At 41.6% G+C, this 27,978-nt stretch overlaps 1 long non-coding RNA gene across 1 annotated transcript; it reads right to left on the minus strand.

Annotated features, from left to right (window-relative positions):
* Nucleotides 1-205: 205 nt before the first annotated feature.
* Nucleotides 206-26,751, minus strand: LOC120638323. Its single transcript, XR_005659924.1, has 4 exons — nt 26,354-26,751; nt 23,303-23,480; nt 22,095-22,156; nt 206-645 (listed from the first exon to the last, which is right to left on the minus strand). It is a non-coding gene; the product is annotated as an uncharacterized LOC120638323 (long non-coding RNA).
* Between the last annotated feature and the right edge of the window lie 1,227 nt (nt 26,752-27,978).

The raw sequence follows: 27,978 nt of genomic DNA on the forward strand, positions 1-27,978 counted from the left end.
ATTTCATGTAAAAATAACTTACTATTTGGATAGTATTTCCCTTATTCAGGTGGAAAACTCCCCCCAAAACTCTGTTTTTCAAAATCCAGTGGAATCTATTTCAATCTATAATACATGTCACATAATGTACCATTATCCTTCATACTCGAAGATGCATTCTGCTTTCAAGTTACTATCTTTGCTTAGGAATACAACAGATAATAAGTGGTTTGAATGCCATTCAAATTTTATTATACTTGAAAAATAAAAATATTTCAAAATATTCCATTTGATACAAGAAAAATGAAAGCTTTTTCATATTGCCTTTCATGCACAATTTTAATTTATTAGTTTCCAAAGAAAGTCTTGAGAGAAAATTCCACGGTCATTTGTAGAAGGTGAAGTCATGGGTGGAACCATATTAAATAGGCTTGGCTGACAAGAGAAGTTCCAGGGAGGAGAGAGCCAGAAGAACATCAGAGTTGGAGGTCTAAAGGATTTCCCAAAAGGTACTGGGTCACTCTGGAAGGAGTTTGGTTTCTGTCAGTAGTGCAGGAGTTCTTCCTCACTTTGGGTAGGGCAGAGTCTTCCTCACAGAGAACTTGGAAAAATGTCTGGTCTGCTTAGAATGGCTTCTTGAACTACTGTTCTGTTGTTCCTGTCAAACTAAGTCATAGGAAGAATTTCATGTAGTAATTTGAGCTACATAAAGGGTAAAGAAGGATGCTAGGATGAGCCTACCTGTGGTTATTTTAGACTAAAACCCTTTTCATCCTCTTTCCCCAAGCAAACCGTTTGGGGACCTCTGTGACTAAGCACACGATAAGTGGCTTTAAATACAGTAATAATTACTATTGTTGCATTGTTAAGTACCCACTTTCTGCAGAGCTAGAAACAGGATCCTGGTTGGAATTTTTATCCCTCTATTTTCCTTTGATTTAAGTATGACACCACTTTTTAGTCATGGTTTGGTGTTGTGGCTCCAATCTCATGAAATATAGAGTTATGAGTCTAATAAGTCTAATAAAATTATTTTTGGCCATAGACTATATATGCCACCTATAAAAAACCCCTCAAAATAATTATCACTTGGAAGATTTTGAGTGCACTTCAGTGTTAAACTGAAAGTTTCAAGTTAAGTTCAGGACTTTCACTCTCAATGAAAGAGCTTAAAACCCAAAACAATCTGCTTCATGTGCTGCCAAACCATTATTGATAACAGTTAGGATCTTACTGCAGCATTTGTCACAATTTAGCAGAGAATTATTTAAACTACCTTCAACATTACATTAGTTTATTGGGTTCATACTGGTGATTCCAACAACTGGTAACACAAGGACTGAGTTAAGATCCCCAAATGTCTTATGAGCTACAAAGTGCATTCCTAGGTCACTGCCTCCCCAGATAATTTCACATAGAAGCTTCTGTTTCACAAATTCTAAGGTCCTCATAAAAGTCAACTGAATAATTCTCAAAAGAAACATCCCTTTACTGAGAACATTATCCAAATGTTTAAGTTTAGAGAAAATAAGAGGTTTTACTCTGACAACTGTCCCTACCTCAACAAAACCTGAAAATTGTTTTCCAAGAGTTTCTGTGACCTTTCTTTCCAAATGCATTCAGGATTTTCATATAGTTTCAGTACTTAAAGCTTTCAGGACCAGAGTCAAAATGTCAAAACTCTCCCTGTTTTTCCATATCAACCTGAAGATAAATCACCCTATAAAAGTAGGTGTTCTCACCAGCTATCCAGGCCAAATTTATGGATCTAATCAACTGCATTTCTGAATGCTAATCCAAGCCAAACTTTCAATCTATCTTTGGTCCTTTGTTGTGTGGACACAGTTTCCAACATGCTATTTTAGCATGGATCTGTTATTCACAACTATGAGTTATTTTAGCCAATCACCATGTCATGAGTTTTCATATTGTGTCTTTTTGAAAATGCACAACAGAAACCAAATACAGAATTTTCCAGAGATATCAGCAATATCTCAGTGATCTTTTTCAAAGTTCTTCTATATTGAACAGATGAGGTTCTGTATAGGGTAGGAGATGGACCAAGACGTGCCAGCATGAATACAGCTCCATGTTCCATAGATAGAGCCAAGAAGAATTGTAAAGCTCCAGGCCCTGATGACATAATTGCTGAGATATTTGACTGATTCAAGATAAATCAGCTTAAGCTCTTTCCCAGCATATGAAGATGTTAAGAAAAGCCACTAGATTTAAAAAAAACACAAATATCACCTTTCTTTTTCTCCTTTATCAAAGAAAGGTAAACTGAACAACACAACTGTGATAGTTACCATGATATCTGCCTAATAGTTGTCTCAGATAAGGATTGATTCAAATTCTCTTGGAGCAGAGCTCTAGGAAGAATTTAAGGCATAAGGCAGTATATTTGCCGATTCCATAAAAAAAGCGAGTAAAGGGAAGTCCAGTCAACTGAGTAGTATTTTTTTAACCATACCAAGACATTTAGTTTTGATGACTAGCAATTTCTGACTAAAATCATCTGAAAATTTTGTAACATTGTATTTAAAAATAGTGTAATTCTTAAAGATAGGAAGATTGAGTCCATTTTATTCAGGCTACTTTGTACAACTATAACATGACTTCTGGAGATTATTGTCAGCATTTTGGGAAACTTTTCATTTTACAGAGCTATATCTCTTTAAATATATATTACATGTTTTTTCAAAGAGCCATTTTTTGAATTTGAAGAGTGCTACTGACAGTGAAATTCACCTTTTACTAAAGAGGCTAATGTGGGGCCCAGAGTCCTAGACAAATTACTTGAATACAAAGGATGGCCTGGATTGTGCTGTCATGTTTGTTATTAGTTTATGGGGTAATGAAACCTGTGACCTTGGGTTGGGTGGAAGAAGAGTGAATGAGTAGTAAGAAGAAAGCTGATGATTTTAGATCCAGTGATCAGGAATTTCTACTTGATGTGGAGATGAACTGGTAATCAACAGAACTTAGTACAGTGCTCTGCATACAGTAAGCGCTAAATAAATACTCTTAATACCACTACACTGGAGGCTTTTAAGGAGACTCTAAGCTCGTTGTGGGCAAGGAACGTGTCATTTAGTTACTGTGTATTTCCCAAGAAGGTTCTCAATTTATGCAACAGGCTTCTAGTACTTTGAGAGGGTGGATGGAATTGAGGATAAATCAAGGTTGCAAGCTGCAGAGAAAGGGAGGATTGTAGTGGTATCTATTGTAGTGAGACAGTGGAGGAGAATATTTGGGAGGAGAGTTGAGTTCAGTTTTAGATGTGAGCTTGTGATAGCAGTGGAACTTCCACAAAGTGCTGTCCTCTACGTGGAAGAGAGGTGAGACGAAATGCATGATTACAGTGGAGGGAGGCCGGGGTTATTAAGGTGAATTTGGTTGTCATATGCAAAGAGGGGATAGTTTAAGAAAAGGCATAGGAATAGATGAGGCCCCCAAAGGTGTAAGTGTAAAGTGAGATAGAATGGGGACTCAGAATAGAGTTTTGAGTGACACATGGAGTTAAGGGTGAGAACATCATACCCCACCCAGACTCCCAACTCCATGCTCCTATCCTTACCATCACCTGATATTAGAGAATCAATATACCTTCCATGCCACACTAAACAACTAAATACCTCCATTATCTTCTCAGCTCTAATCCCATAATACCTCCAGAGTTGACTTCCTCCACCCCTTTATTTATATGACTGCAAATCGTTGACCAGAGTCCAGCCACCAAGCTGACTTCTGCCATTTCAGCGTCATTCTGTCTGCTATAACTTAGCCCTTTCTTCTGCTCAGCAACAATTCTATTCTTGCTCAATAATGCTTTGATGCTCACATCCTGAATCCCTTTCTACTACTCCAAATCTTTAACTCTCCAGAGTGTCTCTGCTGTTGTCTTCGACAATTCTTGATGACCTCAACTGGTTACTTTGTTGGTAAAATGGAATCCATAGGAGTCAACATACCAAAATCTCTTCATCCTATTCTCCCCTTCCTCCTCTTCCTTGGCAGTTTCTCAGGAGGACGTTTCTTGCCTGCTTTCTAAATCTATTCCTTTGACCCCCTTCTCCTCTCACTTAAAAAAAAATGCTCCCACATTCCTCCTCTTTTGCTATTTTCAACTTTTCACTCTGATACCTTCTTCCACTCTGCCTTCAAACATGCTCCTAAATAACCTTTAAATGGATGCTATCACTGCCTCACCATACTCTCAATCCTCTTCAAACTCCTTGAATAGTTGTATACACACACACAGTCACTTCCTTTTCACCAACTCTTTTCTTCACTCAGTACAATCAGGTTTTGCTCTACACTTTCCAAAGCCACCAGTGAGCTTCTAATAGTCAAGTCCAGTGGGCTTTTCTCTACACTAATCCACCTCACTCTCTCAGGCACCTGTGACACTGCTGACCACTCCCTTCTCTTTGAAGTAGCAGAGCCTTGGGAATCAGGAAACCTGGGTTTTAATCCTGGTTCTTCCTTTAGCTGCCTATCATGGGTAAAGACTGCACATACACTTGGAACAATAATAATATTAATTTTGGTATTTGTAAAGCACTTACTAGCTGCCAGGCACTCTACTAGGCACTATGGTGGATACAAGCAGATTGGGTTTGACACAGTCCCAGTCCCATGTGGGGGTCTCAGTCTCAATCCCCATTTTACAGGTGAGGTAACTGAGGCACAGAAAAGTGAAGCGACTTGCCCACGGTCACACAGCAAATTACTGATCCAGGATTAGAACCCACTACCTTCTTATTCCCAGCCCTGTGCTCTATCCACAATGCCATATTGCTTCTCTACACTTATTGTCCTGTGGACAGAGTGTAAGTGGCACTGCACATACACAAAAAATACTAGCACTATAATCAATCAAAATACTAGCACTATAATCAATCCCTCTGTGCAGGTGCTTGATCCTGAATTCTTATCCCTCATTCCTGATGGGAGACCCATCAGTTGTCCACATTGATCACTATCCATCAAACACTGGTATTTATTGAGCGCTTACTATGTGCAGAGCATTGTAGTAAGTGCTTGATAAACACATTCCCTGCCCACAATGAGCTTGCAGTCTAGAGGGGGAGACAGGCATTAATAAAAATAAAGAATATACGTAAATGTACTTAAGTGCTGTGGAGCCAAGAGTGAATAGCAAGTAGTTAAAGGGTACAGATCCAAGTGCAGACTTGGTTTTGCTCACATATTACTAATTTGGTTCTCCTACCTCTCTGATCAATACTCCTGAGTCCTATTCACTGGCTCTTTTTCCATCTCGCATCCCCTATCTGATGGCATCCCATAGAGTTTTATTTTTGACCCCCTATTTCTTACTTTAACTCATGCTTGATGACTCCCAAATCTCCCTCTCTACCTCCAATATCTCACTAGCTAATCAAGCTCACATTTCTCTTCTTGCCTTCTAAACATCTCCACTTGGCTGTCCTGCTGGTACCTCAAACTTGTCCTATCTAAAACTGAACTTCTCATTTTCTCTCAAATCCATTCTTCTTCAACCTACTCACTTTACCTCTATCTTGTCACCATCCCCCTGCCCATGCCCTGCTTCTGGCCTGGAACTCCCTCCCTCTTCATATCTGACAGATGATCACTCTCTCCACCTTCAAAACCTTTTTAAAATCACATCTCCTCCAAGAAACCTTCCCTAACTAAGGCTAGTGAATAGAGAACAGGTTGGGAATCAGAAGGGCCTGGGTTCTAACCCCTGCTCTGCCACTTGTCTGCTGTGTGACCTTGGGCAAGTTGCTTCTCTGTGCCTCAGTTACCTCATCTGTAAAATAGGGATTAAGACTGAATACCCCATTTGGGACAGAGATTGTGTCCAACACAATTACGTATACCTACCCTAGCACTTAATACAATGCCTGACACATAGTAAACCCTTAACAAATATCATGGCTATCATTATTATCCTCTCCCTTATGCATTACAGTTTCACTTGGATTCATAACCTTTATTTATCCTTCCCTCAGTCCCTCAGCACTACATACATATTTGTAATTTAATATCCACCTCTCCCTTAGATTCTAAGTTCCTTGTGGGTAGGGAACTTAAGACAAAGACTTAATATAGTGTTCTGCACAGAGTCAATTCTCAATAAATATGTTTGATTGAGACTTCCTAACTTTTTCTATATTTGTCAATACTACCATCATCTTCTCTGTTCTAGAAGCCAGTAACCATGGTGTCAATTTTGACAACTATCTTTCAGTTCTCCCCTTCAACCTACTAAATCTAGGTGTTTTCCTCCCCATTTCCCTGATTCACCACTTTCTTTCCACCAAAACAGCCACCACCCTGGTTCAAACTCCATCTACTGATAATTAGTAGATAATAGTCATTTAATTTTAAAAAAGCAATTACTCTGTGCAGAGGCCTATACTAAGCACTTAGGAGGGTACAATAGAGTTAGCAGACATGATTCCTGTTCTCAGAGAGTTTACAATCCTGTGGGGAGGTAGATGTTGACATAAATAAGTAACAGAGCATAAGGATCTGTACAAAAGTGCTGGGGGAATACAAGCACTAAAAAAAAAATCAAATAGTGGGAAGCAACAGACTATAAAAAATTTGCACATAAATGTTATGGGGGTGTGACTTCCCCACCTTAAATCAATAATACAAGCTGCTATTTGGATTATTTGTTCAAAATCCTCCAGGAGCTACCCACTTCCCTTCACATTAAGCCAAAACTCATTATCACTGGCCTCAAGGCTCTCTCCAACAGCTTTTACCATATTGAATGCTTACCTGCTACACCACAATTCACTTTCTTCACTCTTTCCAAATTCTACTGACTTCCTCCTTGGATCCTTTGTTCTTGACACATCCCCTGCCTACCATACCCTCCCTCCCCCTTCAAACACATCTGGTATTTCAATTCTCACCATCTTTAAAGCCCTCCTAAAATTCCATCTCCTCCAAGCAGCCTTCTGCAGTAAACTTAAATGCCATAAAAAAAATTCCCAACATTCCAAGTTACATCAACCATCAACTACTCTGGACACTCTAGTATTTATTCCTATCCTTAGCACTTATTCAACTGCATATTCAATGCAGCTTTTTCATCCAGACATTTATGCTACAATCTTCTATCCTTACTCTTCCTTCTACTTTCACTATTTGTAAATAATTTGTCTGCCTGAATCTACCCTATTAAATTGCAAGGAGCTGGGTCTTTTGCTTCTAGTGTACTCTTCTCAGTGCTCTGCCCACATTAGGTGTTTAGTACATACCACTGATTAACTGTCCTGTGACTACAAAAATATTTTAAGCAGTCTTCATAGAATTATCATTTGCTAATAATGCAGGAAATTGATATTTCCAGACTTGGCAGAGACATTGACATTCAGTTTAGAGAAGGATGCAGTCATGCATCAACTTGAAGTAGAAAAATACTAAAATCAATTAAAACCTTGATGGAAAATGTAGGGTTGAAATTTCTTACACAATTGCAATATCTGGCAGTTTACTGTCAAATTTTGTATTTATTGACCTAAAACCAGAAAGTTTGGGAAACAGGGTTAGCCCAGACAATCTCACACTGGTATGTTATTAACCTAAAGTTCTACACAACTCTTCTATTTGAGCTAATGAGGCTAGGGTTAAGAGGTTTGAATTAGCTAAATCATTTTCAGCTTTGGATAAGTTTCAACTGAATACCTTTGGCCTGTATCTACCTGATTAGTGGATGGGTTGTACTGAGCTTGGGAAAGCACAACACAACAGAGTTGATCAGCATGATCCCTTTCCACCAGGACCTTAGACTCTTTAGGGGGAGAAGACATTAATATAAATTATAGATAAGGAAAATAGAGTATAAGGATATTTACATAATAATAACAACAGTGATATTTGTAAAGTGCTTACTGTGTGCCAAGCACTGTATTTGTTGGGGTGATCACAACCTAATCATGTTGGACACACTCCCTTTCCCTCTTGAGGCTAATAGAGGGAGAACAGGAATTAAATCCCCATTTTATAGATGAGGAAGAAGAGGCACAGAGAAGATAAATACTTTGCTCAAGGACACACAGCAGGGTGGCAGCAGAGCCAGGATTAAAATCAGGTTCTCTGACTCCCAGACCCAGGCTCTTTCCACTAAGCTGTGCATCTTTTCATAAGTGCTGTGAGATTGGGTGAGTTTAAAAGTGCTTGAAAGTTACCCAGCCAAGTGCATAGCTGACACACAGGGGAGAGACAGATGAGAAATAAGAGTTTAGTCAGGGAATGCCTTTTTGGAGGAGATGTGATTTTTAGGAGGGTTTTGAAGGTGGGGAGAGTTGTAAACTGTCAGATTTGAAGAGGCAGGGAGTTCAAGGACAGAGGGTGGACAGGGACAAAGTGTTGGTGGTAAGACTGACATGATCAAGATATGATGAGTACAGCATGGTGTTGTGGATATAGCATGGGCCTGGGACTCAGAAGGTCATGGGTTCTAATCCAGGCTCCACCACTTGTCTTCTGTGTGACCTTGGGTAAGTCACTTCTTCTCTGTGCCTCAGTTACCTCATCTGTAAAATGGGGATTGAGATTGTGAGCTCCATGTGGGGCAGGGACTGTGTCCAACCCGATTTGCTTGTATCCACCCCAGTGCTTAGTATGATGCCTGGCACATAGTAAGTGCTTTACAAATACCATTATTATTATCATTATTATTAATGAATAGATTGATGTTACAGGGTCAGAGTGAGCAGGTTAGGTTGTAGTAGATCAGCGAGGTAAGGTACGAAGGAGATAGTTGAGTGCCTAAAATCTTATGGTAGCTCTGCACCTAGTAGTAGGTGCTTAGAAATCGTACAGAAAATATGAAGGACATGATCCCCGCCCTCAAAACAATTTATACTCTAATCCGATAGGCAGTAGTAGACTTCCAGTTGGGTACAGACTTGCAGGAATATATGGTATTAGTTCCAAGGGTAGATTATTTCAGTTTTTATTCTTCAGAATATTTGCTTAATGCCCACTGCTCTAACTTGAGAGTGGAAAGTATATTTCAGAGGACTCAGTTTTGCCTTTTGAGAAGTAGATACCGAATAAAACACATTTGGTCAGTTACTGTTAGAGGAGCAGCGTGGCGCAGTGGAAAGAGCACGGGCTTTGGAGTCAGGGCTCATGAGTTCAAATCCCAGCTCTGCCACTTGTCAGTTGTGTGACTCTGGGCAAGTCACTTAACTTCTCTGTGCCTCAGTTCCCTCATCTGTAAAATGGGGATTAAGACTGTGAGCCCCACGTGGGACAACCTGATTCCCCTGTGTTTACCCCAGCGCTTAGAACAGTGCTCTGCACATAGTAAGCACTTAACAAATACCAACATTATTGTTCTAGAAATGCTTTTATCCTTTCATGATTCAATTATTCAAATTCCATCTCAGCCAAGACCTTTGATGTAAATCCTTAACAAAACATCCTGCTGAAGTACAGCCTAATTTCCAACTCACACAGAGGTGATTATCACCTAATCCATTTAGATTTTTTTGGCAAGTTACTAATAAATTATCATCTTGACTTCAAGAAGATAGGATTTTTTTCCATTCTTTACCAGAACCTTGCATTCTGCAGTGAGAGAAATGGAAGGATTGATTATTTGTTTCCCAATTTTTTATCATGGAAATCCCTCAAACATTTTCTCTGCCTTTTCACTAACACCCACTTTCCCTTTTCAAGGACAAAGTTCTTAAAGCTAATTTTTCTTTCAACTTTCAGGTGCTTCTTAATTGCTATTTTGGTAAAGTGTGTGGGCTTTGGTACATTAAAGCAACATCCACAGTAGAAAACAGGATAAATGTGTGGAAAAAATCTCTTTTGGATCATACCCAAAGTAATGTGCAACTATTTTGGAATCAGGTCCATCATTGGCAGCCCAATCTTGCATGACTATCCTCCTCTTCATGCTTTATAAATACTCTACCAAGATTTTTTGGCAAGTTCTTAAATGTTACATCATTGCTGAAATTCAAACTAGGCATTTTCCTAAAATGAAAGAACATCAGTGGTGATTCTTAACTATTTATAATAACCAAAATAAGTTTTTTTAAGCATATCTAGGCACCAGGACTTTAGCAGAACTAACAACACTGTGAATTGCCATTATTTTGTCATCTTTTTAAAATCAAATTTTTTTTGTTATGTGACTAGAACAAACTTTGGCTTTCTCTAATGTAGTATAAATACCACAAAGTACTTTATGAACCCTGAAATGTTCATTTTAGCATTAGTTACATTAGCAATTTCACAAAAGCTTTTCATCCACTTTGGATAAGAGCTTATGCTAACGCCAACAAAATGTTTTATTTGTAAATATAGAGCTTTTTTTTTGAGAGTTCAGTTGGACGCACATTCAAAGCACCAACTCCAGTACCACAATGTGCATGGAAAATTACTTGAGTAATTTTCAGTGGCACTTAAGGTTTTACAATAATAAAGATAATTGGCACTGTGAAAAGCAATAAAGATATGCATTATTTACACAGGCATCATTTTTCAACTGGAGTGAATAGACCATAATTAGTTTCATATTATTCAGGCAATGGTGCAGTTTCCCAGTGATACATTTTTGATCTCTGGATGGTTACTGTATCCAACCTTTTTAATCAGAGTTCCTTAGAGACAGAATTGGTAGGTGCATTCCACTATAAACTGTACTGAGAAGTAATCAATCAATCATATTGAGCGCTTACTGAGTGCAGAGAACTGGTTGAATATAATACAACAGAGTTGAAAGACCAATTCTTTGCCCACAAGGAGATTAACTTTAAAGGACTCAGTCACCTCAACCCCTTCTATTTTACCTTGCTGATTTCCTTCTACAACCAGCATGTTCACTTTACTCCTCTAACTCCACCCTACTCATGTAACTCATTCTCACCTATCTGACCCCTGACTCGTTGCCCATGTTCTGCCTCTGACTTGGAACTTCCTCCCCCTTCATATATGACAGGCCATTGCTTTCCCCAACTTCTAAGCCTTATTAAAATCACATCTCCTCCAAAGGGCAGCATGGCCTAGTGTGTAGACCATGAGCCTGGGAGTCAGAAGGACCCGGATTCTTATCCCGGCTCTGCCACTTTTCTGCTGTGACCTTGGGCAACTTAGCTTCTCTTTGCCAGAGTTACCTCATCTGGAAATGGGGATTAAGGTTGTGAGCCCTATGTGGAACAGGGACTGTGTCCAACTAATAAGTTTGTATCTACCCCAGTACTTGATACAGCGCCTGGCATATAATAAGTGCTTAACAAATACCATTAAAAAAATCAAAACTTCCCCAACTAAGCTCTCATTTCCCCTACTCTTCTTTCTGTCTCACCCTTGTACTTGAGTTTGTACCCTTTCTTCACCCCACCCTTAGCCCCTAAGGATTTATGTAAATATACATAATTTATTTAAATAACTCCCCTACTGGACTATAAGCTCCTTGTGGGCAGGAACATGTCTGCCAACTCTGTTCTATTGCACTTTCCCAAGAGTTTAGTATAGGTACTCAATAAATATGACTGATTCATTGAAGGAGCTTACAGTCTAGATGGGGAGATGGACTTTAATATGAAAACATAACTTATGAATATGTACACAAGTGCTGTGGGGCTGAGGGTGGGGTGAATACCAAGTGCTTAAAGGGTACAGATCTAAATGTATAGGCAGAACAGAAGGGAAAGTGAGTGGGGGAAAAGAGGGCTTAATCAGGAAAGGCCTTTTGGAGGAGATGTAAATTTTAGAAGGGATTTAAAAGGGGGAAGAGTGGTGGACTATAGGATATGAATCCACTTCCATATCAAACAAAAAGTCCTCACTATTGGCTTTAGAATACTTCATCTCCTTGCACCCTTCTACCTCATCTCGCTTCTCTCCTTCTACAGTCCAGTCCGCATACTTCGCTCCCCTAATGCTAACCTTCTCACTGTGCCCCAGTCTTGCCAGTCTCGCCGCTGACCCCTGGCACACGTCCTGCCTCTGACCGTAAAACCCTCCTTTCTCAAATCTGACAATTACTCTCCCCTCTTTCAAAGCCTTATTGAAGGTACATCTCCTCCAAGAGACCTTTCCCAACTAAGCCCCATTTTTCCTCATCTGCCACTCCCTTCTGTGTCACCCTGACTGGCTCTAATTGCTCTTCCATGCCTCCCCCCATCACTACCCCCAAAGCACAAGTGCTTAGTACAGTGCTCTGCACACAGTAAGCACTCAATAAATACAATTGAATGAACTTATGTATATATCTGTGATTTTATTTGTATTGATGTTTCCCCCGCGCCCCCCCCCCCCCCCCGTACTGTGAGCTCATTGTGGGCAGGGAATGTCACTGTTTATTGTTGTATTGGACTTTCCCAAGTTCTTAATGCAGTGCTCTGCACTCAGTAAGTGCTTTATAAATATAATTGAATGAATATGAAGGGAGAGAGAGTTCCTGATCAGAGAAAGGATGGGGACAAGGAGTTGACTGTGAGACAAAATCAAAGTACAGCAAGTAAATTGATGTTAGGGGAATATAGTGTACCAGTTGTATTGTAGTAGGAAATAAGTGAGGTAAAGCAAGCAGGGTCAAGCTGATTGAGTGCTTTAAAGTTAATTGTAAGGAGTTTCTGTTTGATGTAGAGGTGGATGAAGGTTCATGAGGAGTGGGGAGACATGGACTGAACTTTTTTTAGAAAAGTGATCTGGGCTGCAGAGTGAAGTGTGGGCTGGAGTGGGGAGAGACAGGTGGTAGGTGGGTCAGTGAGAAGGCTGATACAGTAGTTGAGGCAGGGTATTATAAGTGCTTGGATCAGCATATCAGCAGTTTGGATGGAGAGGAAAGGGGGCATTTTAGCAATGTTGCGAAGGTAGAACTGACAGAATTTGGGGTCAGATTATAAATGTGGGTTGAATGAGAGGGATGAGACAAGGATCCTGGATCTGTGACCTTTGGGCTTGTGACATTTGCACCACCCTCAACCCCACAGAACTTATGTACATTGTTCATATCTTTACATTTTATATTACATGTTATTTATATTAATGTCTGTCTCCCCCTCTAGACTGTAAGCTCATTGTGAGCAGGGAACATGTCTGTTAATTCTGTTGCATTCTTCCAAGCACTTAGTACAGTGCTCTGCATATAGTAAGTGTTTAGTGAATACCATTAATGGTGGTGAAGGATAAAGCCAAAGTTATGGGCTTGTGGGATAGGGATGATAGTAGTGTTGTCTACAGTGATGTAAAAGACAGGGAGAGGGCAGGGTTTGGTATGAAGATGTTCTGTTTTGGACATGTTTAGCTTCAGGTGCTTGTACGACATCCTGGTAGATATATCCTGAGGCAGGGGGAAATATGAGACTGCAGAGAGGGAGAGAGTTCAGGGTTGGAGAGTTAAATCTGGGAATCGTCTATGTAAAGTTGAGCAGCATTGTGCAGTGGAAAGAGAATGGGTCTGGGAGTCAGAGGACCAGTGTTCTAATCCTGGTTCTTCCACTTGATTGCTGTGTGACCTGGGCAAGTAACTTTACTTTTCTGTGCCTCAGTTACCTCACCTTTAAACTGGACATAAAGGCTGTACGCCATATGTGGGACTGCCACTGGGTCCAACCTGATTACCTTGTGTCTTCCCCAGTTCTTAGTACAATGCCTAGCATGTAGTAAATGCTTAGTAAATTCCATTAAATAAAAAAAAATGTATACATGAAGCCATGTGAATGAATGAATTCTCTGAGGATCATATAGATATTTCTTTTGACAGACAATGAATACATTAAACATTTAAACGTGGAAGGAAGTATTAAAAACTCAAATCAGGTATAGTAGTGGAAAATCCTACTTCAAGAGGGAAATAGAAAATACTCATCCTACTCTAGATCAGGAAAGATCCCATGCTTCATTTAGGAAGGAGAACCAGCCTAGTAAATTGAAAGCATGTGGAAAGGGAAGCTGCCATGGTATTGGAGGTAGCATGGCATAGTGGATCAACCACAGGCCTGGGAGTCAGAAGTCCTGAGTTCTAATGCCAGCTGTGCCACTTCTCTGCTGTATGACCTTGGGTAAGCCAGTTCACTTCTTTCTGCCTTAGTTACCTCATCTGTAAAATGGGGATGGAGACTCTGAGCCCCACATGGGACAGGGACTGTAACAATCCAAACTGCTTGTATCCCCCCAGAACTTAGTACAGTGAGTGGAAATATTTGGGAAGAAGTATTTGGGAAGGTGAAAGGATACAAAGAAATTGATGTGTAAATCCAACTTGGACTTGCTTAGTTTGTATCTCACCTGCTACAAGAAATGCAAAGAATTGTGGAACTTCTGAAGGATTGCTTTACCATTTTTACAAGGAAATTTTCTGGTGCTCATGTAAACACTGTCCAGCAGTAAAATTCAATACTTTACATATTTTGAGATGCCAACAAACTATATTTAGATAAAGGCCAGCACAGAAATGATTACAAACTGCTGCAGGTCATCTGGGTAAACCTAGGAACTAGAGTAAAACAAATATCTGAGGTAAAAATATTTAGTAGGTGAGAGGTGAATAAAATAACTTGCTCCTGAGATAAGTAGCATGGCCTAGTGGAAAAAGCATAGAACCTGGCTTCTAGCCCCAACTCCACTACTTGCCTGCTGGGTGGTCTTGGGCAAGTTACAACACTTCTCTGTGCCTCAATTTCCTCATTTGTAAAAAAGGAATTCACTACAAGTTCTCCCTCATACTTAAACTGTGAGCCCCATGTGGGACAGGGACAGTGTCCCATCTGCATGTTGTGTAGCTACCCTAGCAATTTGTACAGAGCTTGACACATAATAAATACTAAACAAAATCACAATCATTATTATCATTAATTGACAGTTTAATAAGAATTAAAATGGAAAATAAAATTTATAGATTTTTCCTGTGGTCTATGAAGCAGGCCAGCATCCACATTTAAAAATGTTCTTATCTAGTTCCCTAAATGGAATGTTTATGATGCTATTATCAAAATTTCTTGTCTAAGACAAGGAATAGATTTCAGCTTCCATCTCTGTAATCATGGATAGAAAGGAAAAAAAAAGTATGTTATGGGCATATTTCTTGCTCTAAATGACCACCTTTGGATCTTCCATGAAGAACAGGAATTTGCAGAAAATAGAGGATTGGGACAAGGAGAAATCCAATAGGAGAAAATAAATGAGAACTATCAACAAAAGTGAAAGTTTCTGGCAGAAAATGGAGTGGCCCCTAAAATGGAGGGAACTTGAATGATTATTGCAGGGAAGAAAACTATTTTTCTTTTCCAAACTTCCTCATTGGCACATGAAGAAATTTAAACCTTTTCTAAATGATCTAAAAAGCTTGAAAGAAAAAGTGGGTCATGGTCCAATTGTGATTACATAAAATAAATCAATCTGTGGTATTTGTTGAGCACCTTCTGTGTGAACACTATACTAAGGTGCTTGGGACAATTCACTAGAAGCAAAAGTCATAGTCCTAGCCCTCAGGTGCATTAAGCTAATGGTGGGCAGGGAATGTGTATTTATTGTTATATTGTACTCTCTCAAGAGCTTAGTTCAGTGTTTTGTACACAATAAGTGGTCAATAAATATGACTGAATGAATGACTTGCAGTCTAATGGGGAAGACAGGCTAAGTTCATCAGCCTCTTACTGTGCTTCCCATATCTTTATTTTAACATTTGTTTCCCCTACTAGGATTGAGAGCTCCTTGAGAACAGGGATCATATCTACCAACTCTGTTGTACTCTCCCAAGTATTTCAGTGCAGTGCTCTGCACACTGATTGATCCATGAATTCTTGCAAATATGCCTGCTAATTCAAGGATGGCTGATAAAAATGAGCTAAAATTGTGTGTAAAAATATTTTGACACATATAAATACTGCAGTGGCAGTGGGACTGCAGCAGGCTCCTGCTCCAGCACTTTTGCTGGCTGTTGTGGCAGGCACAGATGCATTAATTTATAGACAGTTGGCTACCATGATGCTGCAAACCAAACTATTTACCTATAGACAGAGCAGGAAGAAACACAGACATGCAACACCCAATAGCAAAAGTATGTCAGGAAAGAATTTCTGATCAACTAATTGCAGATTCACTGAAGGTGATGTTTTCTGTACCTTCTGGGAGATCTGATTAGCCCTTGCCCTCTTAGGTAAAGAATATAATAAAATATGAACCTGTGCACAGCACTGTACTAAGAATATAATAAAATATGTGCAGAGCACTGTACTAAGCGCTTGGAATGAACAAGTCGACAACAGATATGATGTATGATTTCCAATTTTGAACTATAGACTGCCTAACAGAGAATGAATCAATTTATCATTAGTTTTTATTGAGCATTTATTATGTGCAGAGCACTTTACCAAGGACTTGTGAGAGTACAATACAACTGAGTTGATAGACAGATTCCCTGTCCACAGTATTCCCTGTCCACAGTGAGCTTACAGTCTGCAGTGGTTTCACAAAAATATATCTTAACACAGAGGCATCTTCAGGGCCTAAATATAGCCTGCTCTGTATCACATGGAGAATCAGCCATGGTTTAGTGGATAGAGCATGGGCCTGGGAGTTAGAAGGACCTGGATTCTAATCTCTGTTCTGCCACTTGTCTGCTGTGTGACCTTGGGAAAGTCACTTCACTCTCTGTGCCTCAGTTACGTCATCTGTAAAATTGCGATTTAAGACTGTGAGCCCTATGTGGGACAGGAACTATGTCCAACCAAATTATATTGCATTCATTCATTCATTCATATTTTTTGAGTGCTTCCTGTATGCAAAGCACTGCATTATGTGCTTGAGACAGTACAATATAACAATTAACAGGCATATTCCCTGCCCACAATGAGCTTACAGTATAGAGGGGGTGAGAGACATTAATTTAAATAACTAAGTAAATCAATTATTCATTCATTCATTCAATAGTATTTATTGAGCGCTTACTATGTGCAGAGCACTGTACTAAGCGCTTGGGATGAACAAGTCGGCAACAGATAGAGACAGTCCATGCCGTTTGACGGGCTTACAGTCTAATCGGGGGAGACGGACAGACAAGAACAATGGCAATAAATAGAGTCAAGGGGTAGAACATCTCGTAAAAACAATGGCAACTAAATATAATCAAGGCGATGTACAATTCATTAACAAAATAAATAGGGTAACGAAAATATATACAGTTGAGCGGACGAGTACAGTGCTGTGGGGATGGGAAGGGAGAGGTGGAGGAGCAGAGGGAAAAGGGGAAAAAGAGGGTTAAGCTGCGGAGAGGTAAAGGGGGGATGGCAGAGGGAGTAGAGGGAGAAGAGGAGCTCAGTCTGGGAACGCCTCTTGGAGGAGGTGAGTTTTAAGTAGGGTTTTGAAGAGGGAAAGAGAATCAGTTTGGCGGAGGTGAGGAGGGAGGGCGTTCCAGGACCGCGGAGGACGTGACCCAGGGGTCGACGGCGGGATAGGCGAGACTGAGGGACGGTGAGGAGGTGGGCGGCAGAGGAGCGGAGCGTGTGGGGTGGGTGGTAGAAAGAGAGAAGGGAGGAGAGGTAGGAAGGGGCAAGGTGATGGAGAGCCTTGAAGCCTAGAGTGAGGAGTTTTTGTTTGGAGCGGAGGTTGATGGGCAACCACTGGAGTTGTTTAAGAAGGGGAGTGACATGCCCAGATCGTTTCTGCAGGAAGATGAGCCGGGCAGCGGAGTGAAGAATAGACTGGAGCGGGGCGAGAGAGGAGGAAGGGAGGTCAGAGAGAAGGCTGACACGGTAGTCTAGCCGGGATATAACGAGAGCCCGTAACAGTAAGGTAGCCGTTTGGGTGGAGAGGAAAGGGCGGATCTTGGTGATATTGTAGAGGTGAAACCGGCAGGTCTTGGTAACGGATAGGATGTGTGGTGTGAACGAGAGAGACGAGTCAAGGATGACACCGAGATTGCGGGCCTGTATAGATATGTACATAGGTGCTCTGTGGCTGGTAGTGGGGATGAATAAAAGGAGCAAGTCAGGGTGATGCAGGAGAAAGTGGGAAAAGAGGAAAGGAGAGTTTAGTCAGGGAAAGCCTCTGGGAGGAGATGGGCTGTCAATGAGGCTTTGAAGGCCAGGAGAGTAATTGTCTTCTCAGATATGAGGAAGGAGGGATTTACAGGCCAGAGGCAGGATGTGGGCAAGAGGTAGGTGGCGAGATAGGCAAAATTGAGGTACAGTGAGAAGACTAGCAGTAGAGGAGCCAAGTGTGCGGGCTGGGTTGTATTAGGAGAGTAGTGAGTTGAGATAGGAAGGGCAAGGTGACTGAGTCCTTTAAAGCCAATGATGAGGAGTTTTTCTTTGATGCAGTGGTGGATGGGCAGCCACTGGAGGTTTCTGAGGAGAGGGGAAATATGGCTTGAGCAGTTTTGTAGGAAAATGATCTGGACAGCAGAGTGAAGTATGGACCGGAGTGGGGAGAGACAGGGGGATAGGAGATCATCAAGAAGGCTGAATCAGTAATTTAAGTGGGATAAGATAAGTGATTAATGTGGTAGCAGTTTAGATGGAGAGGAAAGGGCAGATTTTAGCAATATTGTGAAGGTCTAGCTGATGTTGGTATTTGTTAAGCGCTTACTATGTGCAGAGCATTCATTCATTCAGTCCTCTCCCAGACTTCCCTATCACCGTGGATGGTACGACCATCCTTCCCGTCGCTCAGGCCCGCAATCTCGGTGTCATCTTTGACTCAATAATAGTATTTATTGAGCGCTTACTATGTGCAGAGCACTGTACTAAGCGCTTGGAATGAACAAGTTGGCAACAGATAGAGATAGTCCCTGCCGTTTGACGGGCTTACAGTCTAATTGGGGGAGACGGACAGACAAGAACAATGGCAATAAATAGAGTCAAGGGGAAGAACATCTCGTAAAAACAATGGCAACTAAATAGAATCAAGGCGATGTACATTTCATTAAACAAAATAAACAAAATAAATAGGGTGATAAAGATATATACAGTCGAGCGAACGAGTACAGTGCTGAGGGGGTGGGACGGGAGAGGGGGAGGAGGAGAGTGAAAGGGGGGAGAAGAGGGTTTAGCTGTGGAGAGGTGAAGGGTAGAGGGAGCAGAGGGAAAAAGGGGGGAGCTCAGTCTGGGAAGGCCTCTTGGAGGAGGTGAGTTTTAAGTAGGGATTTGAAGAGGGGAAGAGAATTAGATTGTCTGAGGTGAGGAGGGAGGGCATTCCAGGACCGCGGGAGGACGTGGCCCAGGGGTCGATGGCAGGATAGGCGAGACCGAGGGACGGTGAGGAGGCGGGCGGCAGAGGAGTGGAGCGTGCGGGGTGGGCGGTAGAAAGAGAGAAGGGAGGAGAGGTAGGAAGGGGCAAGGTGATGGAGAGCCTTGAAACCTAGAGTGAGGCCCTTTTGTTTGGAGCGCAGGTTGATAGGCAACCACTGGAGGTGTTTAAGAAGGAGAGTGACATGGCCAGATCGTTTCTGCAGGAAGATGAGCCGGGCAGCGGAGTGAAAGGGGAATAGACTGGAGCGGGGCGAGAGAGGAGGAAGGGAGATCAGAGAGAAGGCTGACACAGTAGTCTAGCCAGGATATAACAAGAACCTGTAGCAGTAAGGTAGCTGTTTGGGTGGAGAGGAAAGGGCGGATCTTGGCGATATTGTAAAGGTGAAACCGGCAGGTCTTGGTAACGGATAGGATGTGTGGGGTGAACGAGAGAGACGAGTCAAAGATGATACCGAGATTGCGGGCCTGAGCGACGGGAAGGATGGTCGTACCATCCACGGTGATAGGGAAGTCTGGGAGAGGACCGGCCTTGGGAGGGAAGATGAGGAGCTCAGTCTTGCTCATGTTGAGTTTTAGGTGGCGGGCAGACATCCAGGTGGAGACGTCCTGGAGGCAGGAGGAGATGTGAGCCTGAAGGGACGGGCAGAGGACCGGGGCAGAGATGTAGATCTGCGTGTCATCTGCGTTAGAGGTGGTAGTCAAAACCGTGAGAGCGAATGAGTTCATCAAGGGAGTGAGTGTAAATGGAGAACAGAAGAGGGCCAAGAACTGACCCTTGAAGAACTCCAACAGTTAAAGGATGGGAGGGGGAGGAGGTGCCTGCGAAGGAGACCGAGAATGACCGGCCAGAGAGATAAGAGAACCAGGAGAGGATGGAGTCCGTAAAGCCAAGGTGAGATAAGGTGTGGAGGAGGAGGGGATGGTCGACAGTGTCAAAGGCAGCTGAGAGGTCAAGGAGGATTAGAATGGAGTAGGAGCCATTGGATTTGGCAAGGAGGAGGTCATGGGTGACCTTAGAGAGAGCAGTCTCGGTAGAGTGGAGGGGAGGAAGCCAGATTGGAGGGGGTCCAGGAGAGAATGGGAGTTAAGGAATTCTAAGCAGTGATTGTAGACGACTTGTTCTAGGATTTTGGAAAGGAAGGGTAGTAGGGAGCTAGGGCGATAACTGGAAGGGGAAGTGGGGTCGAGAGCAGGTTTTTTTAGGAAGGGGGAGACGTGGGCATGTTACTAAGCTTACTATGTGCCTGGGACTGTACTTAGTGCTAAGGTAGATACAAGGTTGTCAGGTTGGACACAGTCCCTGTCCCACATGGGGCTCATAATCTTAAACCCCATTTTACAGATGAGGTAACAAGGTCATACAGCAGACACCTGGCCAAACTATGATTAGAACCCACATCCTCTGATTCCCAGGCCTGGACTCCATCGTCTAGGCCAGTGCTCCTGAGCTCGTCTGTATCTTTTCCTTTTTCCAATTCCCAGGTCACCTTGTTCCCGAAGGCTTCCCCCCCCCCCCCCACTGAAACATCTCAGGAGGACAGAACCTTCCAATGACCCACGCCTGGGGCCGATGGGGTGACAGGAGGAGGGGTGAGTTTATGTTGAGTTTAATGGGAACGACTGTTGCTGTCCACCAAACATGCCCTGAGGGCTGAGTTTGTGCCAGTTTTACCATGAAAGATCATCGCAGTCCACTGAACTCACTAGGAGGTGTGAGTGTGCATCAGTTTTACAGGACACAACCATTGTTGCAGTCCCCCAAATTTTCACAGGGGTGTGAATGTACCTTATGGTGGTTTTACTGGGAACCACCATCACCATTGTCCACCAAACTTACCAGGAGGGGTGAGTTTGAATTCTGGTCTACACTGGGAAACTGGCAAAGCTACCGGAAGGGAAATTCCATGGTACTCCAGTGGCATTACCTATTTGGGCTTAATAATGGAAATGATAATGATATCACCATCACTGGTATTCATTGAGTGCTTACTGAGTACAGAACACAGGACTGAGAGCTCTGGAGAGTATGACGGAACCGGCAAACACATTTCCTACCACAGTGACCTTATGCTCTTGAGGTGGGTAGATATGCAGAAATGTAAAATTTGTAGATAGGGTTCAGTATGTGGCAAGCCCTATACCAACATCCAATGGGGAGCATGGTCTAAGTGGGAGATGGGGTTTTGAATATCTATTTTACAGATGAGGAAAGTGCAACCCATCAAAGAGGGACTGAGTGCCCCAGGAATCATGACAGGTAATGAGTGGGAAACAGGGAACATCTATGCAGGCACAAATATACATATACACAAATACATGACTTCTCTGCAGAAAAGTATATACTTAGAGATGGTATGACTTTCTCCTGTGCAGACACACACATACTTACATAGAAGTCCCAGGTCTACTATTATCTGATATGTGACTGTGGGCAAGTCACTTAATTTATCTGTGGCTCATTCTCCTTGTGTCTAAAATGAGGCTAAAGCTGTGAACCCTATGTGGGATATGTGTGGAGTCCAACCTGATTAAGTATTTTAAAAAAAGACTATTTTTTTTAAAGCAAAGCAAATTATTTTTATATTATATGTATATTCTTATGTATAATAAGAATATTATTAATTATTAATTATTTTCCCCCATACATAAAGAGTATTTTCCTTAGTGCTATGCCAACACAGATATACACTTATGTAACATATTACTTATGTCTACGTAGGTATTTATGTTCACATATACTTATTTTACTTTATGCAGACATTCATATATGCCAATCCTATTTACATACTAGAGTACTTATTTCTACACAGGCACATACGTACATTGCATTTATAGACCAGCCCACAGGCTAGAACCAACAACCTCTGAATTCAGAGATGGCAGACTTACCTTTCCTCCATGTGCTGCTTCATACCTCTTGGCTCTATCTCTTCCCTCTTTAAGTTCTCCCTCTAAGAGAAAACACATGGTGTAAAGGGTTTTCTTTTTTTCTATCTTCTTTGACTCTATCCTTTGCTTGAAATAGGATGAAGGAGCATATTCCCTCCTGAGGGCTCCCATAGCCTAAAGGAAAGGTAACAGCCTTAAAAGCCTTGTGGCCTGGGTTCTAGCCCTGGCATTAAAATCTTAAAAAAGATTCTAATTTCACAAGTGGGATTAGAATTTACAACTGTGAGATGCTGGTGCAAAATCCTTAGCATTATTCCATCAATAATCTCTAAAATTGTCTTTTTAGTTTACTCTGAGTTAATGAGGCTAATTAAGAACAGCTGAAATCAATTAAGGCAATTAACAATTTTGTTTTCTTTCTGTTTTCCCCATCTGCCACCACTGGGACTTGAACTACTAACCTCAGGATACAGAGACAGAACACTTCCCCCTACTTCACTTACCTCTCCACACCAACTCTGAGCATCACTACCACCCTTTAACCTCATTAATTGAATACAACTGGAATAAAAAAAGCATCTATTATCCCAATTCACAGCTACAGACCATCTTCTACATACAATTTAGGTGACAAATAAACTGACTGTTTTTGCATAGAACACCAAATGTGTCCCTAGATGCCATTAGGCCAAACACAGGCATGCATCTCCCAATTCACCAGATTGACACACATTCATTACTCTACATCTCATAAATCCTCAATGGACTCTTCTCTCTGAATGATGTTCCATTTATTCATCAGCCATATCTAGAGAAATCCCCTACTTGAAGTTCTTAGCTTGCACAGGTGGAGAAGCAGCAAGGCCTATTGGATTAAAGCACAGGCTTTAATGTGTCTACCACCTGTCTGCTATACTAAATACCTCAGTTACCTCATCTGCAAAATGGGGATTAAGACTATGTGCTTCAACTAGGACTGTGTCTGACCTGATTAACTCTTATCAATCCCAGTGCGAAATAAGCATTTAACAAGTTCCATTAGTAGTACCTGAACCAGGTACCAGATAGATGAACAGTGGATTTCACCTACTGGAAAGGGGACAACCACCAAAGGACAGAGATTCTGATCTTAACTCTGTCCCTTCCCTCCCATGAAACCTTGGACAACATCTATACCTTAGTTCTCTCTTCTGCAACAAGGAACTTACCATTACTGTTCCCCCACCAACTTAAAAGGTGAACTCCAAGTGGAACTTGATCAGGTTGGATCTCAGTTGACATTGAGAGGCTGATGGCAGGACTGAGACAGGCTGTTGAGTCCTTCTACATTCCAAATCTGGGCGGAGGGGTCATTTCGTGGTGACCCATGCAGTGATGGACAGAGACCTGGGTTTTTTGCATAAAGAAACCCAATACAATCAGGGCCATGCTGAGGAAGAACTGGCTTGATGATGATATTATAAATGATGATCAATTCATTGATGGTATTCATTGAGCACTTCGTGCTCAATATACTAAGGGTATACTAAGTGCAGGGGAGAGAACAATAATCAGACACATTCCCTGCCCTGTCTGGGAGACAGGCATTAAAATGAAGAAAGAAATACATGAATTACAAATATGCACATAAGTGCTGTGTGTCTGTAATACAGAGTACTATACTAAGTGCTTGGGAGAGTACAATACAGAAATAGCAGATCTGTTCCCTGCCCATAACAACTTTATGGTCTAGAGTGGGGGACAGATGTGAATATGAATGAGTCACTTTTGTAATTTATAGATATGTGCATGAGTTCTGTGGGGTTGACAGTGGGGCTAGTATCAAATGCTCACACACACATTGTTTCAAGTACATTCCACCACCAACCTCCCATTCAAAACCAGATCACTTACCTCTGCTCTTACCTCTCCACACCAACTCTAAGGATCACTACCATTCTTTAACCTCAATAATTAAATACAACTGAAAAAACCCTCTGAATGTATCCCTGGTTGCCCTTTTGACATTAGGCCAAAGTTATGCCTCTGCCATTTCACCTGATCACCACACCGTCCATTATTGTACTCCACATCCCATAAATCTCGATGGACTCTTCGCTCTGAATGATGTTCCATGGGTGATTGACCATACCAACAGGAATCCCTTGCATTAAGTACTTTCCTTGGACCATGTATACTGCAGCTATCAGATAGATATGCAGTTGATTTGGCCTATTGGAAAGGGAAAACCATCAAAGGAGATAGATTAATAGTGATAATAATCATGGCATTCATTAAGAACTATGTGCCAGGCACTGTACTAAGCGCTAGGGTGGATACAAGCAAATCAGATTGGATACAGACTCCCCATGTGGGGCTCACAGTCTTTGTCCTCATTTTACAGAGGAGGAACTGAGGCAGAGAGAAGTAAAGAGACTGGCCCAAGTTCACACAGACTCCTAGGCCTGTGCTCTATCCACTATACCATTCTGCTTCTTGTGTGTGTGTGGAATACAGGTGAATGCATCCCTTTGTGTGTGGGTGTATGTGTTTCCCATCTTTGACTTTTTATTTTGAACTTTCATTTCCATGGGCTCCGGCTGCCTTACCCATATCTCCTACTATCCAGACCTAGGACTGAAGCTGGGGGAACTCTGCCACTTGTCTGCTGTACTAAGTACCTCAGTTCCCTCATCTGCAAAATGAGAATTAAGATTGTGAGCCTCATGCAGGACTGTGCCCAAGCTGATTGACACATATCTACCCCAGCGCATAGTAAGCATTTAGCAAGTTCCATAATTAAATGGGACCTCCAAAGGACAGAGATTCTGATCCCAACTCTGTCCTTTCCCTCCCACAAAACCCTGGGCAACATGTGTTTACTCATCTATGATTCAGCTCTCTTCTGCAACAAATAACTTACTGCTACTGTCCTCCCTCCAACTTACACATTGGATTCCAAGCAGAACCTCATCAAATTAGATCTCATTGAATTCTGCCAGGCAACCGGCCCCTAGACAGGCAATTGATTCCTCTGGAACCAAAGTATAATCAAGTTATACACAGTCCCTGTCCCACAGGGAACTCACAGTCTAAGTAGAAGAGAGAACAGAGAAGCAGCGTGGCTCAGTGGAAAGAGCATGGGCTTGGGAGTCAGAGGTCATGGGTTCTAATCCCAGTTCCGCTGCTTGTCAGCTGTGTGACTTTGGGCAAGTCACTTAACTTCTCTGGGCCTCAGTTACCTCATCTGTAAAATGGGGATGAAGACTGAGCCCCACGTGGGGCAACCTGATCACCTTATATCCTCCCCAGCGCTTAGAACAGTGCTTTGCACATAGTAAGCGCTTAGCAAATACCACCATTATTATGACCAAAGTACCACCATTCACCACTGGTATGGTCCCAGCTGTATCAGTGATGTCCTGATGGTTTTGGAAAGGATGGGTGACCTCTCAAAGGGATATCAAATACGTGCCATACTGAGGTCCGAGCTTGCTGAAATGGACAGCAAACGCTTTCCTTCCTACACAGATATGGATCTAGATTCCCGCCTTCTCCATGTTTCTGCTGCGATTTTGGACGGGTCGCTTTGCTTCTCTGGGCCTCAGATCCCTCATCTGTAAAATGGAGATTAAGACTGCTACTCCCATGTGTGACAGGGATTGTGTTCATCCCAGTTAGCTGGTAGCTAATGACCCCAGAACTTAATACTGTGCCTGGAGCATATTAAGTACTTTAAATACTATTTAAAAAAAAAAATCTGCTCATGAATGGGGAACACATCCATCGACTCTGAATACAGTGCTGTGTACATTTCCTCCTGCCTTCGGGACATCTATACTTGGATATCCCACTGATACCTAAAACTTAGCTTGTCCCAAACTGAACTCAATCTTTCTGCCCAAAACCTAGGTGATAGCCCCATAACCTTGGCATTATCCTCAACTCATTCTCAACTCTCTTGCTTATTCTTTCTTTTCTTTTCTTTTTTGACTTTATCCTCTGCTTGAAATAGGATGAAGGAGAACCTTCTCTCGTGAGGGCTGTCGTAACCTAGAGGAAAGGTAACGACCCTGAGGAGCTGGAGGCTTGAATTCTAGCCTTGGCTGCGGTGTTGGGATCCTAAAATATTCTGGAGGCATCCATACTCTAAAGAGTACCATCTTATTGATGACATCATATTGTGGCACTAGGACCTCAAGCCTGTCCACATCACAATAGCCCTGCATGGAGCAAAATGTTGGTTGAAACACTGCTTCATACTTCAAGCTCACACTGACCTAAAAAGCACAGTGCTGGAAAACAGCCTCCAAACCACCTTAACAGCTGAATGTTCAGGTCCTGGAGAATGAAGATGTCAGTGAAAAGTTGTGCAGCGACATCACAACAGCCCTGCTGAAACAAGAAAAATCAAACTGCAATTCCTAACATGCAAGTGAAGGGCATTTTTCTGTGATGCTCAATTACAGACAGCTGTAGAGTGTGCTGAGGGACATTATTAGGACAATCGGTTTGATTCATTCATTCAGTTGTATTTATTGAGTGCTTACTGTGTGCAAAGTACAGTACCTAGCACTAGGTCATGCTGCTTCTTTTTATTTTAGGATTTGTACCTGTGAACAATAATGAAATGATTCTTTGGTAACTTTTCCTCTAAAATACTTCCATGATAACTGCATAGTCAATAATGTCAGTGTATGCAGCGACTGTGGTGCTAGTAAGAACAGAAGATTGTTTAAAGTGTTTACAATTTAATATATTGTATTTGTTTTTGGTTACAGAGGAAAAATGAGAAAAGTTAATTTTGTACTAAAGAGTTGGTATTAGGATTGGTTTAGACAATTAAGGCATAATTAGGCTATAAGCTTAAGGCAGAACAAAAGATTTTAGCCAGAGCTCATTTGAAAAACCCACAAGAAAGGATGAATAGTAGTTTTTCCAGAATATGGGAGGAGGGGGTAATTGGTTGGGAGGAAAGAGAAGGCAAGAGAGGAAGTCACACATCAGGAGAGGAGAAACATTTATTTTTTGGCTTTTTATTATTGGTTAGGCCAGATGAGGCATCCAATTTCAGTTTTTAGGAATCACTATAAAAACCTTTATAAGAAACATATTCCTTTTGCATAGTTTATTTTAGAATGGACTATTGTGCTTTTGGATTATGGAGGAGTTTTATATAAAGATGTATTCCTTTTTATCACATCTTGTTTGAAAACACAGTTTTCTAAGTAGTATATCTCAGAAGGATCTTGAAAGCAAATACAGACTTGTTAAACTCTATATGAACAATTGTTCCATCAAGAAAAGAAATGCCTTCTCACAATTCTTTATAATCACCCAGCAAGTCATCTTGAACAGGTAAATGACTCAGTACAGAGTCGCTTTTCTGTGACTATCAAAGCGTGAAGTAAAGAAATCACTTTGTTTTAGCCGGGTTATTAAAAAGTGCTAAAGTTATCTAAATCACTCTGTGAAACTGATGTCTTTAAAAAAACCCAAAAAAACCCTTAAGCATGTATACAAGAAAAATGCTTATCTTTATTTTTAGGGACAAGAATGTCTTCTCTTGTTCACCATGGTAATTGGATTGTACAGCTAGTACCAGTACACTTACTGCTTTAGTTAGATTAGAACCTCTACATGATGTTTAATTTCATCTAAATAATCCCAGACTCATGCTTGCTGTAGATTTCAAGTTGGATTCCTCTTCACCCAAACTACTATCACACAGATTCAAGCACTTAACCATAACCTGCCTACTGAATACTGCATCAACTTCCTTGCTGACATTCCTGCCTCCTGTCTCTCTCCACTCCAGTCCATATTTCTCACTCTACTTCCAGGACCATTTTTCTAAAGAAAAGGTCAGCCCATGTCTCCCCACTCCTCAAGAACCTCCAGAAAT

Source organism: Ornithorhynchus anatinus, chromosome 1 (genome assembly GCF_004115215.2).
Source record: "Ornithorhynchus anatinus isolate Pmale09 chromosome 1, mOrnAna1.pri.v4, whole genome shotgun sequence".
Taxonomy (NCBI): Eukaryota; Metazoa; Chordata; class Mammalia; order Monotremata; family Ornithorhynchidae; genus Ornithorhynchus; species Ornithorhynchus anatinus.